Here is a 15,212-nt window from a genome sequence, read left to right on the forward strand (position 1 = left end):
GCTCATTAATACTTTCGTTCAGCAGATCTCCCGCTCAGTAGTACCTTCGTTCAGCAGATCTCCTGCTCAGTAGTACCCCTAGCTCTGCTAATGCCCTACCCAGTAGTAACCCCTTGCTCTGCTGATCTCCCACTCGGTAGTAACCCCAACTTTGCTGATCCTCTGGCTTACTGATCCTCCTCCCTTTCCGGTCCATGCTCAACCCCCGCTATAGAGCTCCCACACTGCTCAATACATGTGACATCTGCTAACTTCTCCTGCTCTGCTCCCCCAGCTCTGCTGATCCTCTGCCACTCAGTCCTCTCTCTCTCTGGTCTCCACTCACCTTCCGCTACAGCGGTCCCATGTTGCACACCACGTGTGCCATCTGCTGGTTGCTCTGCTCCAGTCTGGACTCCACTCACCTTCCTGCTGCTCCACACTGCACTCCAGATGTAACATCGGCACCAGACACTCCAAGAACACAGTTGTGTTCAATAATAATAGCAGTCCAGCATCACTAACCAGATCAATCACTGTTCTTGGTATAAATTATATTTCTACAGTGCCTTGCAAAAGTATTCACCCTCCTTGGCATTTTTCGTGTTTTGTTGCCTCACAGCCTGGAATTAACTTGGATTGCATGAGGATTTGCATCATTTAATTTACAGAACATGCCCACAACTTTGAAGATTTTTTTTTTTTTTATTGTGAAGCAAACAATAAATAGGACAAAATAACAGAAAAGGCAATGTGCATAACTATTCACCCCCCTAAAGTCAAATCTTTGTAGAGCCACCTTTTGCGGCTATCACAGCTCCAAGTCCCTTTGGATAAGTCTCTATGAGCTTGTCACATCTTACCACTGGGATTTTTGCCCATTCCTCCTTGCAAAACTGTTCCAGCTCCTTCAAGTTGGATGGTTTGCGCTTGTGAACAGCAATATTTAAATTTGACCACAGATTTTCTAATGGATTGAGGTCTGGGCTTGACTAGGCCATTCCCATACATTTACATGTTTCCCCTTAAACCAATCAAGCAGTGTGCAGTGTGTTTGGGGTCATTGTCCTGCTGGAAGGTGAACCTCCGTCCTAGCCTCAAATCACACACAGAGTGGTACAGGATTTGCTCAAGAATATCCCTGTATTTAGCACCATCCATCTTTCCCTCGACTCTGACCAGTTTCCCAGTCCCGACTGCTGAAAAACATCCCCACAGCATGATGCTGCCACCACCATGTTCCACTGGATGATGTTCTTTGGGTGATGTGATCTGTTGGGTTTGCGCCAGGCATAGCATTTTCTTTGATGGCCAAAAAGTTCAAATTTTTTTTTTTATCAGACCAGAGCACCTTCCTCCATACATTTTGGGAGTCTCCCACATGCCTTTTCGCAAACTCAAAACCTGCCATTTTGTTTTTTCGCTGAAAGTAATGGCTTTCTTCTGGCCACTCTGCCATAAAGCTTAACTCTATGGAGCGTACGGCTTATTGTCGTCCTATGTACAGATACTCCAGTCTCTGCTGTGGAACTCTGCAGCTCCTCCAGGGTTACCTTAGGTCTCTGTGCTGCCTCTCTGATTAATGCCCTCATTGCCCGGTCCGTGAGTTTTGGTGTGCGGCCGTCTCTTGGCAGGTTTGCTGTTGTGCCATGTTCTTTCCATTTGGTTATGATAGATTTGATGGTGCTCCTAGGGATCATCAAAGATTTGGATATTTTTTTATAACCTAACCCTGACTTGTACTTCTCAACAACATTGTCCCTTACTTGTTTGGAGAGTTCCTTGGTCTTCATGGCAGTGTTTGGTTAGTGGTGCCTCTTGCTTAGGTGTTGCAGCTTCTGGGGCCTTTCAAAAAGGTGTGTATATGTAATGACAGATCATGTGACACTTAGATTGCACACAGGTGGACATCATGTCACTAATTATGTGACTTCTGAAGGTAATTGGTTGCACCAGAGCTTTTTATGGGCTTCAGAACAAAGGGGGTGAATACATACGCACATGCCAGTTTTTATCAGTTTTTTCTTTCTGAAAAATAGTTTTATGTATATATTTCTCAAATTTTACTTCATCAACTAAGAATATTGTGTTCTGATCCATCACATATAATTCAGATTATAAAGAAAAACATTGAACTAAAGCCTGTAATGTAACAAAATAGGTAAAAAGCCAAGGGGGGTGAATACTTTTGCAAGACACTGTACATGGCAAATAATTTACTAGTAGGTGTAGTAGAGTAATAGAAACCCAACAGATCCAACAGTCATGACATGCATGAATCAATAATTGAATCAATAATTAAAAGGGCATGTTCAAAACAATAGCAGTGTGGAACTCGATTAGTGAGGTCAGTCAGTCTGTGAAAAAACAAGTGTCACACAGGTGGTCCTTATTTAACCACTTCAGCCCCGGACCATTTGGCTGCCTAAAGACCAGAGGACTTTTTCCAATTTGGCACTGCGTCGCTTTAACTGCTAATTGCGCGGTCATGCAATGCTGTACCCAAAAGAAATTTGCGTCCTTTTCTTCCCACAAATAGAGCTTTCTTTTGATGGTATTTGATCACCTCTGCGGTTTTTATTTTTTGCTCTATAAACGGAAAAAGACCGAAAATTTTGAAAAAAAATGATATTTTCTACTTTTTGTTATAAAAAAAATCCAATAAACTCAATTTTAGTCATACATTTAGGCCAAAATGTATTCGGCCACATGTCTTTGGTAAAAAAAAGTCAATAAGCGTATATTTATTGGTTTGCGCAAAAGATATAGCGTCTACAAACTAGGGTACATTTTCTGGAATTTACGCAGCTTTTAGTTTATGACTGCCTATGTCATTTCTTGAGGTGCTAAAATGGCAGGGCAGTACAAACCCCCCCCCCCCCAAATGACCCCATTTTGGAAAGTAGACACCCCAAGGAAATTGCTGAGAGGCATGTTGAGCCCATTGAATATTAATTTTTTTTGTCCCAAGTGATTGAATAATGACAAAAAAAAAAAAAATTACAAAAAGTTGTCACTAAATGATATATTGCTCACACAGGACATGGGCACATGTGGAATTTCCCAAGTATCCCCCAAAATACATTCAGCTGCTTTTCCTGAGTACAGGGATACCACATGTGTGGGAATTTTTGGGAGCCTAGCCGCGTACGGGGCCCCGAAAACCAATCACTGCCTTCAGGATTTCTAAGGGCCTAAATTTTTTATTTTACTCCTCACTACCTTTTACAGTTTTGAAGGCCATAAAATGCCCAGATGGCACAAAACTGTTCCAGCTCCTTCAAGTTGGATGGTTTGCGCTTGTGAACAGCAATATTTAAATTTGACCACAGATTTTCTAATGGATTGAGGTCTGGGCTTGACTAGGCCATTCCCATACATTTACATGTTTCCCCTTAAACCAATCAAGCAGTGTGCAGTGTGTTTGGGGTCATTGTCCTGCTGAAAGGTGAACCTCCGTCCTAGCCTCAAATCACACACAGAGTGGTACAGGATTTGCTCAAGAATATCCCTGTATTTAGCACCATCCATCTTTCCCTCGACTCTGACCAGTTTCCCAGTCCCGACTGCTGAAAAACATCCCCACAGCATGATGCTGCCACCACCATGTTCCACTGGATGATGTTCTTTGGGTGATGTGATCTGTTGGGTTTGCGCCAGGCATAGCATTTTCTTTGATGGCCAAAAAGTTCAAATTTTTTTTTTATCAGACCAGAGCACCTTCCTCCATACATTTTGGGAGTCTCCCACATGCCTTTTCGCAAACTCAAAACCTGCCATTTTGTTTTTTCGCTGAAAGTAATGGCTTTCTTCTGGCCACTCTGCCATAAAGCTTAACTCTATGGAGCGTATGGCTTATTGTCGTCTTATGTACAGATACTCCAGTCTCTGCTGTAGAACTCTGCAGCTCCTCCAGGGTTACCTTAGGTCTCTGTGCTCCTCTCTGATTAATGCCCTCATTGCCCGGTCTGTGAGTTTTGGTGTGCGGCCGTCTCTTGGCAGGTTTGCTGTTGTGCCATGTTCTTTCCATTTGGTTATGATAGATTTGAAGGTGCTCCTAGGGATCATCAAAGATTTGGATATTTTTTTATAACCTAACCCTGACTTGTACTTCTCAACAACATTGTCCCTTACTTGTTTGGAGAGATCCTTGGTCTTCATGGCAGTGTTTGGTTACTGGTGCCTCTTGCTTAGGTGTTGCAGCTTCTGGGTCCTTTCAAAAAGGTGTGTATATGTAATGACAGATCATGTGACACTTAGATTGCACACAGGTGGACATCATTTCACTAATTGTGTGACTTCTGAAGGTAATTGGTTGCACCAGAGCTTTTTATGGGCTTCAGAACAAAGGGGGTGAATACATACGCACATGCCAGTTTTTATCAGTTTTTTCTTTCTGAAAAATAGTTTTATGTATATATTTCTCAAATTTTACTTCATCAACTAAGAATATTGTGTTCTGATCCATCACATATAATTCAGATTAAAAAAAACAACATTGAACTAAAGGCTGTAATGTAACAAAATAGGTAAAAAGCCAAGGGGGGTGAATACTTTTGCAAGACACTGTACATGGCAAATAATTTACTAGTAGGTGTAGTAGAGTAATAGAAACCCAACAGATCCAACAGTCATGACATGCATGAATCAATAATTGAATCAATAATTAAAAGGGCATGTTCAAAACAATAGCAGTGTGGAACTCGATTAGTGAGGTCAGTCAGTCTGTGAAAAAACAAGTGTCACACAGGTGGTCCTTATTTAACCACTTCAGCCCCGGACCATTTGGCTGCCTAAAGACCAGAGGACTTTTTCCAATTTGGCACTGCGTCGCTTTAACTGCTAATTGCGCGGTCATGCAATGTTGTACCCAAACGAAATTTGCGTCCTTTTCTTCCCACAAATAGAGCTTTCTTTTGATGGTATTTGATCACCTCTGCGGTTTTTATTTTTTGCGCTATAAACGGAAAAAGACCGAAAATTTTCTACTTTTTGTTATAAAAAAAATCCAATAAACTCAATTTTAGTCATACATTTAGGCCAAAATGTATTCGGCCACATGTCTTTGGTAAAAAAAATGTCAATAAGCATATATTTATTGGTTTGCGCAAAAGTTATAGCGTCTACAAGCTAGGGTACATTTTCTGGAATTTACGCAGCTTTTAGTTTATGACTGCCTATGTCATTTCTTGAGGTGCTAAAATGGCAGGGCAGTACAAACCCCCCCCCCCCAAATGACCCCATTTTGGAAAGTAGACACCCCAAGGAAATTGCTGAGAGGCATGTTAAGCCCATTGAATATTAATTTTTTTTGTCCCAAGTGATTGAATAATGACAAAAAAAAAAAAATTACAAAAAGTTTTCACTAAATGATATATTGCTCACACAGGCCATGGGCATATGTGGAATTGCACCCCAAAATACATTCAGCTACTTCTCCTGAGTATGGGGATACCACATGTGGGATACATGGGGATACCACACAAACCAATCACCGCCTTCAGGATTTCTAAGGGCCTAAATTTTTTATTTTACTCCTCACTACCTTTTACAGTTTTGAAGGCCATAAAATGCCCAGATGGCACAACCTCCCCCCAAATGACCCCATTTTGGAAAGTAGACACCCCAAGCTATTTGCTGAGAGGCATGTTGAGTCCATGGAATATTTTATATTTTGACAAGTTGCGGGAAAGTGACATTTTTTTTTTTTTTTTGCACAAAGTTGTCACTAAATGATATATTGCTCACACAGGCCATGGGCATATGTGGAATTGCACCCCAAAATACATTTAGCTGGTTCTCCTGAGTATGGGGATACCACATGTGTGGGACTTTTTGGGAGCCTAGCCGCGTACGGGGCCCCGAAAACCAATCACCGCCTTCAGGATTTCTAAGGGTGTAAATTTTTGATTTCACTCTTCACTGCCTATCACAGTTTCGGAGGCCATGGAATTCTCAGGTGGCACAAAACCCCTCCAAATGACCCCATTTTGGAAATTAGACACCCCAAGCTATTTGCTGAGAGGCATGGTGAGTATTTTGCAGCTCTCATTTGTTTTTGAATGAAGAAAGACAAGAAAAAACTTTTTTTTTTTCTTTTTTCAATTTTCAAAACATTGTGACAAAAAGTGAGGTCTGCAAAATACTCACTATACCTCTCAGCAAATAGCTAAAAAATTGGGCTCTATTAGACCCTAGATCTCTCCTTTGCCCTCAAAGCATCTGACCACACCAAGATCGGTGTGATAAAATGCTTTCCCAATTTCCCAATGGCGCTGTTTACATCCGGTGAAATATAAGTCATGAAATGCTCGTAGCTTCTGGTTTCTTAGGCCATAGAGATGTTTGGAGCCACTCTGGTCTCTGATCAGCTCTATGGTCAGCTGGCTGAATCACCGGCTGCATTCTCAGGTTCCCTGTTGAGACAGGAGAGCCAGAGAAAAACACGGAAGACGGTGGGGGGGGGGCATTCCCTCCCACTGCTTGTAAAAGCAGTCTAGAGGCTGATTAGCCACTAGGATTGCTTTTACATTAAAGCCGACCGCTGGCTGAAAAGAATGATACCAAGATGATACCTAAACCTGTAGGCATCATTCTGGTATAACCACTCAAAGTCGTGAATGGCGTACCTGAAGACAAAAAATGGTTAACAATAAAGCACAGTAAACGGTAAAGTATAAAAAATTACATACCTGAAAAGCAAACATGATAAAACATAATAACAATAAAACATTGAAGAATAGAATACAGTAAAAAAGAGCAGAACAATAGAGAGAGAATAGAGAGAACAATAAAACGACAACTATTTTTTTTTATTTTATATATATATATATATTTTTTTTCACTTTTTTTTGTAACTAACTTTTATAACGGTAACCGGTTCCAGGTTTGGGTCTCTCAAAATGCGATGGCATCTTGGGAGACCCTGTGAAAGTGTGCCTAGTCTGTGCAATGCTGTACCCTACGCTAATACTCAACTAGTGAATGGTAGCGTTCAAAACATTCACCAATGCAAAGACCAGGATTGTCAGGACAGGAGGGACAATAATAGCGGGTGTCACGCCTATATCCGCGCTTGCTGCAGACACAACATCTTTTTGGGGGGTTCGTTGGGTAGGGGTACTCGGGAGGACATAAAGAAAATGCCTCTCATGCAGCCGACTGCATTTGGTTGGGGATGTGAATGGGGGAAGTACCGGCGCTGCAGAAGCAGTGGGTTCCCAATTAGGATTGGCGAATGCAGCAGGAAGGGCATTATGGGCACGACAGGCCTATTTGTCTTCTTCTTGGTGGCAGCGGGACACTACTTGTGCTTGCCACCTCACCAGCTTGAACTGCACTTATGGGACTCGCCACGTCACCAAGTGTTACTGCAGTGCTGGTTTGACTACGACCGGGGTGTACTAGGCCGCTGGTGCTTGCCAGTTCACCAAAACGCTACAAAAAAAACTGTTAGCGATCGCAGGGATCAGGCCTGACTCTGCGAACGCTGCAGTTATGCGTTTAGTGTTTTGTAAGTGACAGTGATCGATCGATACTGCACTTGGGTGGGCTGGGCCGGGCGGAGGGGCAAAACGCTGGTGCTAGCAGGTATCTGGGCCGATCCCGCTAACACTGCGTTTTTGGGAACCCTAAACTGCTGGGGACGCTAGTATAGATCTGATTGGATCAGATATTGATCCGTTCAGATACTATACCACTAAGGGAGGCGTATGCTGCGTGCGTGGTTGTTAGTGCTACTGGCGCTAATCTGACGCTGCCTGGGGCGACGCATATCACCGCCGGGCGATCAGGGGGCTAAACCTTTATTCAGTAATAAACGGCAGGTGCCCTGACATTATAAAAAATAAACCAACTAACCAGCGTCATCCGTAACGGTTATACGGTGATCACTGATGAAAGGGTTAACTAGGGGGCAATCAAGGGGTTAAAACCTTTATTCGGTAGTATATGGGGGTCCCTGTCGCTATAAAACGCTGATGGCGAACCTAAATATTTACCTCCCTAACTAGCGTCACCAGCGACACTAATACAGCGATCAGAAAAATGATCGCTTAGTGACACTGGCCACGGGGGGGGTGATCAAGGGGTTAAAACTTTATTAGGGGGGGTTAGGGGGGTACCCTAGACCTAAAGGGGGCTAATACTAACTGCTCTACCACACTAACTGTCACAAACTGACACCATGCAGTAATCAGAAAAAAAAAAAAAAAAACAGCTTGGTGTCAGTGTGACGGGGGGGGGGGGGGGGGGGGGGGATCGGGGGTGTAATGTGTGCCTGGCGTGTTCTACTGTGTGTGTAGTGTGTTTGGTGCACTCACATTGCAGTCTTCTCTCCTCGGCGCCGGAATGGAAACTGCCGAGCCGAGGAGAGATGACATCACATCCTCTGCCTCTGTGTACTACACAGAGGCAGGGGAAGATTCTCATTGGCTGGGAGCGATCGCGAGGGGGGGCACGAATGGATGGCCTCCCCCTCATCTCTGCCATTCTGCTGACGTATATCAGCGTGAGGCGGTCGTCAAGTGGTTAACCACTCACCCCCCGGAAGATTTACCCCACTTCATGACCAGGCCAAATCTATGTCCTTTTTTCCCCACAAATAGAACTTTCTTTTGGTGGTATTTGATCACCTCTGCGGTTTTTATTTTTTGTGCTATAAACAAAAAAAGACCAACAATTTTGACAAAAAAATATATATTTTTTACTTTCTGCTTTAAAACATACCCAATAAAAAAATGTAAAAAAACTAATTTCTTCATAAATTTAGGCCAATGTGTATTCTGCTACATATTTTTGGTAAAAAAAATCCCAATAGGCGTAGATTGATTGGTTTGCGCAAAAGCTCTAGCGTCTACAAACTATGGGATATTTTTATTCATTAATTTTAAAAAAATGTTTTACTAGTAATGGCGGTGATCAGCGGGACTGTGATATTGCGGCGGACAGTCGGACACTAACTGACACTTTTTGGGGACCAGTGCCACTAATACAGTGATCAGTTCTAAAAAATATGCACTGTCACTGTACTAATGACACTGGCTGGGAAGGGGTTGACATCAGGGGCAATCGAAGGGTTAACTGTGTGCCTAGCCTGTGTTTCTGTGTACTGTGGGAGAGGTGCTTTTACTAGGGCGAGACATGGATCCTTGTCCCTGCTTTGCAGGAACACAGGATCCATGCCTTCCCTCCTGACAGAACTGCGATCTGCCTTGTTAACATAGGCAGACCGCCATTCTGCCTCAGTACTGAAGGATCGACAGGTGCTGGTGGACATCAAGTCTGCAGTATCCACCAATCAGCTCCTGCTGTGTATAGACAAAAGACATTTCTCAGTAACAGGCACATGACAGCCCACCTGGAGTTTGCCAGGAGGCACCTGAAGGTCTCTCAGACCATGAGAAAAAAAATTCTCTGGTCTGATGAAACAAAGATTGAATTCTTTGGCCTGAATGACAAGCATCGTGGTCTGGAGGAAATCAGGCACCGCTCATCACCTGGCCAATACTAACCCTTACAGATGAAGCATGGTGGTGGCAGCATCATGTTGTGGGGATGTTTTTCAGTGGCAGGAACTGGGAGACTAGTCAGGATTGAGGGAAGGATGAATACAGCAATGTACAGAGACATGTTTGATGAAAACCTGCTCCAGAGAGCTCTGGACCTCAGACTGGGGTGAAGGTTCATCAACAGGACAACGACCCTAAGCACACAGCCGAGATACCAAAAGAGGGGCTACAGGACAACTCTGTGAATGTCTTTGAGTGGCCCAGACTTGAACCCGATTGAACATCTCTGGAGAGATCTGAAAATGGCTGTGCACCGACTCTCCCCATCCAACCTGATGGAGCTTGAGAGGTCCTGCAAAGAAGAATGGGAGAAAATGCCCAAAAATAGGTGTGCCAAGCTTGTAGCATCATACTCAGAAAAGACTTGAGGCTTTAATTGGTGCTTCAACAAAGTATTGAGCAAAGGCTTTGAATACTTATGTACTGTATATGGGATTTTATTTGTTCTTTTTTTTTAATTTTTTTTTTTTAATACATTTGCAAAGATTTCAAACAAACTCCTTTCACGTTGTCATTATGGGGTATTGTTTGTAGAAATTTGAGGAAAATAATGAATTTAATCCTTTTTGGAATAAGGCTGTAACACAAACAAAATGTGGAAAAAGCGCTGTAAATACTTTCCGGGTGCACTGTAGGCCGATGCTGGTACAAAAATTGAGCAATACGGTTTCAAAGCTGAAAGGGAGAGACATAGCACCAGTTGTTGGGTCTAGGGGGACAGTATACCTCAACCCCCCAACCCCCTCCCTCCATTACAAATGGAGGTTATGGGCTGATATCCCAACCTGCAAAAACTAATTTCAGGGATGTGATGCGCCCCCCCCCCCCCCAATTAAATGCAGCCTGATCAGTGCCAATTAAAGTTTGCAGTTGTTGACATGCCTAGGCATTCTGTGTCTCTTATGCCGCGTACACACGATCGGACTTTACAGCATACTTGGTCCGGCGTACCGGATTTCGTCGGACAATTCGATCGTGTGTGGGCTCCAGCGGACTTTGTTTTCTCAAAAGTTGGACTGACTTAGATTTGGAACATGTTTCAAATCTGTCCGACGGACTCGAGTCCGGTCGAAAAGTCCGCTCGTCTGTATGCTAGTCCGACGGACAAAAACCGACGCTAGGGCAGCTATTGGCTACTGGCTATGAACTTCCTTATTTAAGTCCGGTTGCACGTCATCACGTACGAATCCGTCAGACTTTGGTGTGATCGTGTGTAGGCAAGTCCGTTCATTCGGAAAGTCCGTAATAAAGTCAGTCGAAAAGTCCGCCGGACAAAGTCTGCCGTAAAGTCCGCTCGTGTGTACGAGGCGTTATTTTTCTTTTTTACTAGTAAATGTTTTCTGAATGAGTACTATCTGCTTCAGATAGAAGGGAGAGTGCAAAACTGTAAGCGCTGGAACATGGAAACTTCAAGTTAAATTTGCAATAAAATGTATAATGTCATATTATGGCAAGTTCTCCTGCCATATCCCCAGCACTCAGCTCTTCACAGAGGAATCTGCAAGGATTGCCATTGTACTATCAAATATTATAAAGACTTTGGGCATAATCTACTGAAAACTTCTATTTGCAATATACATTAGCAAACAGTGGCATGCCTTGGGGTGTAGGACATGAAAAACAGAGTCAGCCTCGGGTAGAGCAAACTGGGGATGCTCTATGATCACATTCTAATTCACCTGCATCTACAAGCAGCACCCAGTGGCAGTAAGGAAGAAGTGCAGGTCTAGAGGGAAGCCAAGGGGTGCTGTCCAGCCCGCAGCCAAATGCGGGAGACTCCCGCGACTCACGGGAGACTTGGGATGTCTGGTTATGGGCAATAACACATTAGTCTTTAGCATAAACCTACAACTCCAGAGAGGATACCAATATCGACAAACACACTAAATAAATAAATAAATGAATCTACAAACCAAGAAAAAAAGAAATATAACACAAACAAAAAAAAAAAAGGTGCAGAAACCAACTGAGAGCAATAGAAAAATTACTAAGCTCCCCCTCGTGCATAACTAGGAGTATATCTAAAATATACAAAATACTCAGGGGAGAAGTAGGAAGTAGGCCCCCATCTTATTTAGAGAAGTGGGAAGGAGAAATAGGGTGCCTGAGCGATGAGGAACATAGGGTGAACATTCTTAAAATGGCGTACGTAATAGCAAGAGATATGCAGACATATGAAATGGGTTATAAGTTAATGGCAAGGTGGTACGTGACCCCCCCAGAGGGCGCACGAGTTCACGTCAGAGAACTCCCCAACTTGTTGGAGGGATTGTGGAGGCCCGGGAACTTTTGCGCACCTCTGGTGGGGGTGTCCTAAAATACAGTCCTACTGGGAGGATATTATAGAAGCAATATTGCAGATAACGGGGGAACGGGTTAAACAAAAACCCGTGGATATGTTTGTTCCATGATACAGAGAAGGATGTACCCCAATATAGAAAATCATTAGTCCCACACCTTCTGAACGCTGCTAAAGCTTTGATTCCATGCTACTGGAAATCTCAGGAAGCCCCAAGGTTAAAGGATTGGATAGCAAGAGTGGAGCGGGTGAGAGCCATGGAAGAGTCAAAATACCAGATGGAAGACTTAGGGGAGAAATACTAAAGGAGGTGGCAGAAATGGTTGGAATTTAGGACAACGGAGAGGTATCTGTTGATGATGGAGTCATAGGAGTGGAGAGAGAGAGAGGGGAGATAGGAGGGGTTAATTTTTTAAAAAATGAAGGAAAAAATATGTTTTTTTTCTTCTCCCTGTGGTAGGGGTAGGGGGGGGGGGTGCAAATAAAATGTGTTTATGTTTGTTTTAAAGATTGTCAAGAGCTTGGTACTATATACTTGGCATTGTAAAATAAATTAAATAAATAAATAAATAAATAAAAAAGAGTAGAGCAGCCAGGAGTGAATATCCATACAAAGCTTCACAAGAACTAGATTCGGATCCTATAATAGATTGCGCATTTCAGATGACTCCCTAAACACCTTCCAAGAGAGCCATGTTTGATGGCATTGTTCGTATGTATCCAATTCATGTGCCAAAAGGGACTCCATCCTCTCAATATAGTCCATCTCTGCAACCCACTCAGAGAAGGAACCCGTGCCGTCCACCAATGGCGTGGTATAACCGATCTCACTGCTGTCAACCAGTGCCTAAGGAGACCTTTTTTGATACATTTAAGAGAGCCTGGAAAAATAGAGAGCAAAGTGATTTGTGGCATGTTAGGAGCATTCACCCCTGCAACAGGGGTATAGAGCCGCAAAAAATCTGATTCCAAAAATCTTGAATAGGAGGGCATTCCCACCAGATAAGTAATAGAGGGCCCTTAGAGGAGTGGCACCACCAGCATATGTCAGAAGCTTCCTGATGTATCCGATGGAGCTCCATTGGACACAGGAGGCATTTGGAGATGTTTTGAAGCACCAAAAAAGCGGCATGGGGTATCATTTTTGAAGCGAAGCGAATGCAACGTGTGAACAGGACTGTAAGGTAAACATTTTATTTAGTAACAGGAGCTTTGATTGGCATTCAGAATGCTTTAATAAAGCGCATCCAATGATACATGTTGAAGCAAGTATAAACGAGCACTTAGTGTTTGTGTCCATGAGTTGTGACTGGCCATGGAACTACATTTATGGATGATGCGATCGACGTTGTATTTACATCGTGGGACACGCTTTTATTTAAAAAAATACTTTCTCAATGTTGGTGTTTTTTTCTTTTTAAACTTTTTGTGAATGAATAACAAGTTATTGTATGGGTAGCAATTGCGCGGTCGTGCGACATTGTACCACAAATTGAGCTTTTTTTTTGTTGGTGGTATTTGATCACCTCTGCGTTTTTTATTTTTTGCGCTATAAACAAAAAAAGAGCGAAAATTTTGAAAAAAAAAAAAAATATTTTTTACATTTTGCTATAATAAATATCCCCCCCCAAAAAAAAAATTCTGCATCATTTTAGGCCGATATGTATTCTTCGACATATTTTTGGTAAAAAAAAAAAAATCGCAATAAGCGTATATTGATTGGTATGTGCAAAAGTTATAGCGTCTACAAAATAGGGGATAGATTTATGGCGTTTTTATTTTTTATTTTTTTTTTTCACTAGTAATGGCGGCAATCAGCGATTTTTAGATGCACTGCGACATTGTGGCGGACAGATCGGACACTTTTGACACTTTTTTGGGACCATTGACATCTATACCGCGATCAGAGCTAAAAATAGCCACTGATTACTGTATAAATGTCACTGACAGGGGAGGGGTTAACACTAGGGGGCAATCAAGGGGTTAAGTGTTCCCTAGGGAGGTGTTTCTAACTGTGGGGGGAGTGTAGTGACTAGAGGAGGAGACAGATCGCTGTTCCTTATCACTAGGAACAGACGATCTGTCTATCCTCCCCTGACAGAACAGGGATCTGTCTGTTTACATTGACAGATCCCCGTTCTGTCTCTCTCAGGAGCGATCGTGGGCCGCGGATGGACATCGCGGCCTCCGGCCATGCGCATCGGCTCTGGCGTTGCGCCGCATAGTGGACATACCATGACGGCAATTCGCCCAGGAGAGCCAACTTGCCACAGTACAACTGCGGTGGCTGGTCTTTAAGTGGTTATTGTAGGAAGGAGGGCTGGATACCTTAATTTTAAAGGAGCCTTCCAGATTGTAATAGGCCCTCTTGCAGACTTCCACATCCACTAGCCCAGCATGGGGACAAGTGTAGCACCCTCCTGGTTTGTTGATAGGATGTTAGGCAAATTTAGTTTTTTTTGTTCCTCTGTAGTCGGTGGTGCAGTTGTTGATTGCGTTTGGCTGTCTGGATCTCACAGGCTGCAGGATTGATTGCTCTCCCCTGTTTTCCAGAGGCTTCTGGAACATAGAGGGTTGTGCAAGGCAAATGGGCCGGAATATTTAAAAGTGAGGTCTCCCCGGATCTCCCGGAAAGAGAGATACAGGGAAATAGGGGATTTTAACGCGTTAAAAGAAAAAAAAAGAGATACAGTCTAATACAAAAGCAGTATAAAGTAAAACCAACAACGTTTATTATACACCATTAAAATCTAGAAGTAAATTCTAAACACATGTAGTAAACGCTACCAGGTTTATTATACAACCAACAAAGCACTTGGAGGAAACAAGAGGTGATGCTATTGACACGTTTCACCCGAGATGAGCTTCTTCAGGATCCAATTCTTATTCACAGCTTTTTCACTGGTAAGTAATACAAACAATACATTATACTAACACAGAATTAATACAGATTTATACATGCCAATTCAAAATAAATAGAAATACAGCAACAAAATGAAAGGGACACCCGCAAGAAGGGAGAGAAAAAAAAACAAAACAAACAAAGAACAGGCTCTAAAAAGAGTCAAGCATGGTCCGGCATGACTCTTTTTACAGCCTGTTCTTTTTTGTTTTCTCCCTTCTTGCGGGTGTCCCTCTTATTTTGTTGTTGTAGTATATACTTTTTCCTCTTTATTTTGGATTGGTATGTATAAATCTGTAGTAATTCTGTGTTAGTATAATGTATTGTTTGTATTACTTACCAGTGAAAAAGCTGTGAATACGAATTGGATCCTGAAGAAGCCCATCTCAGGTGAAACGCGTCAATATCATCACCTCTTGTTTCCTCCAAGTGCTTTGTTGGTTGTATAAAAAGCCTGGTAGCG

The sequence above is a fragment of the Aquarana catesbeiana genome, linkage group LG03, assembly GCF_042186555.1.
Source record: "Aquarana catesbeiana isolate 2022-GZ linkage group LG03, ASM4218655v1, whole genome shotgun sequence".
Lineage (NCBI taxonomy): Eukaryota > Metazoa > Chordata > Amphibia > Anura > Ranidae > Aquarana > Aquarana catesbeiana.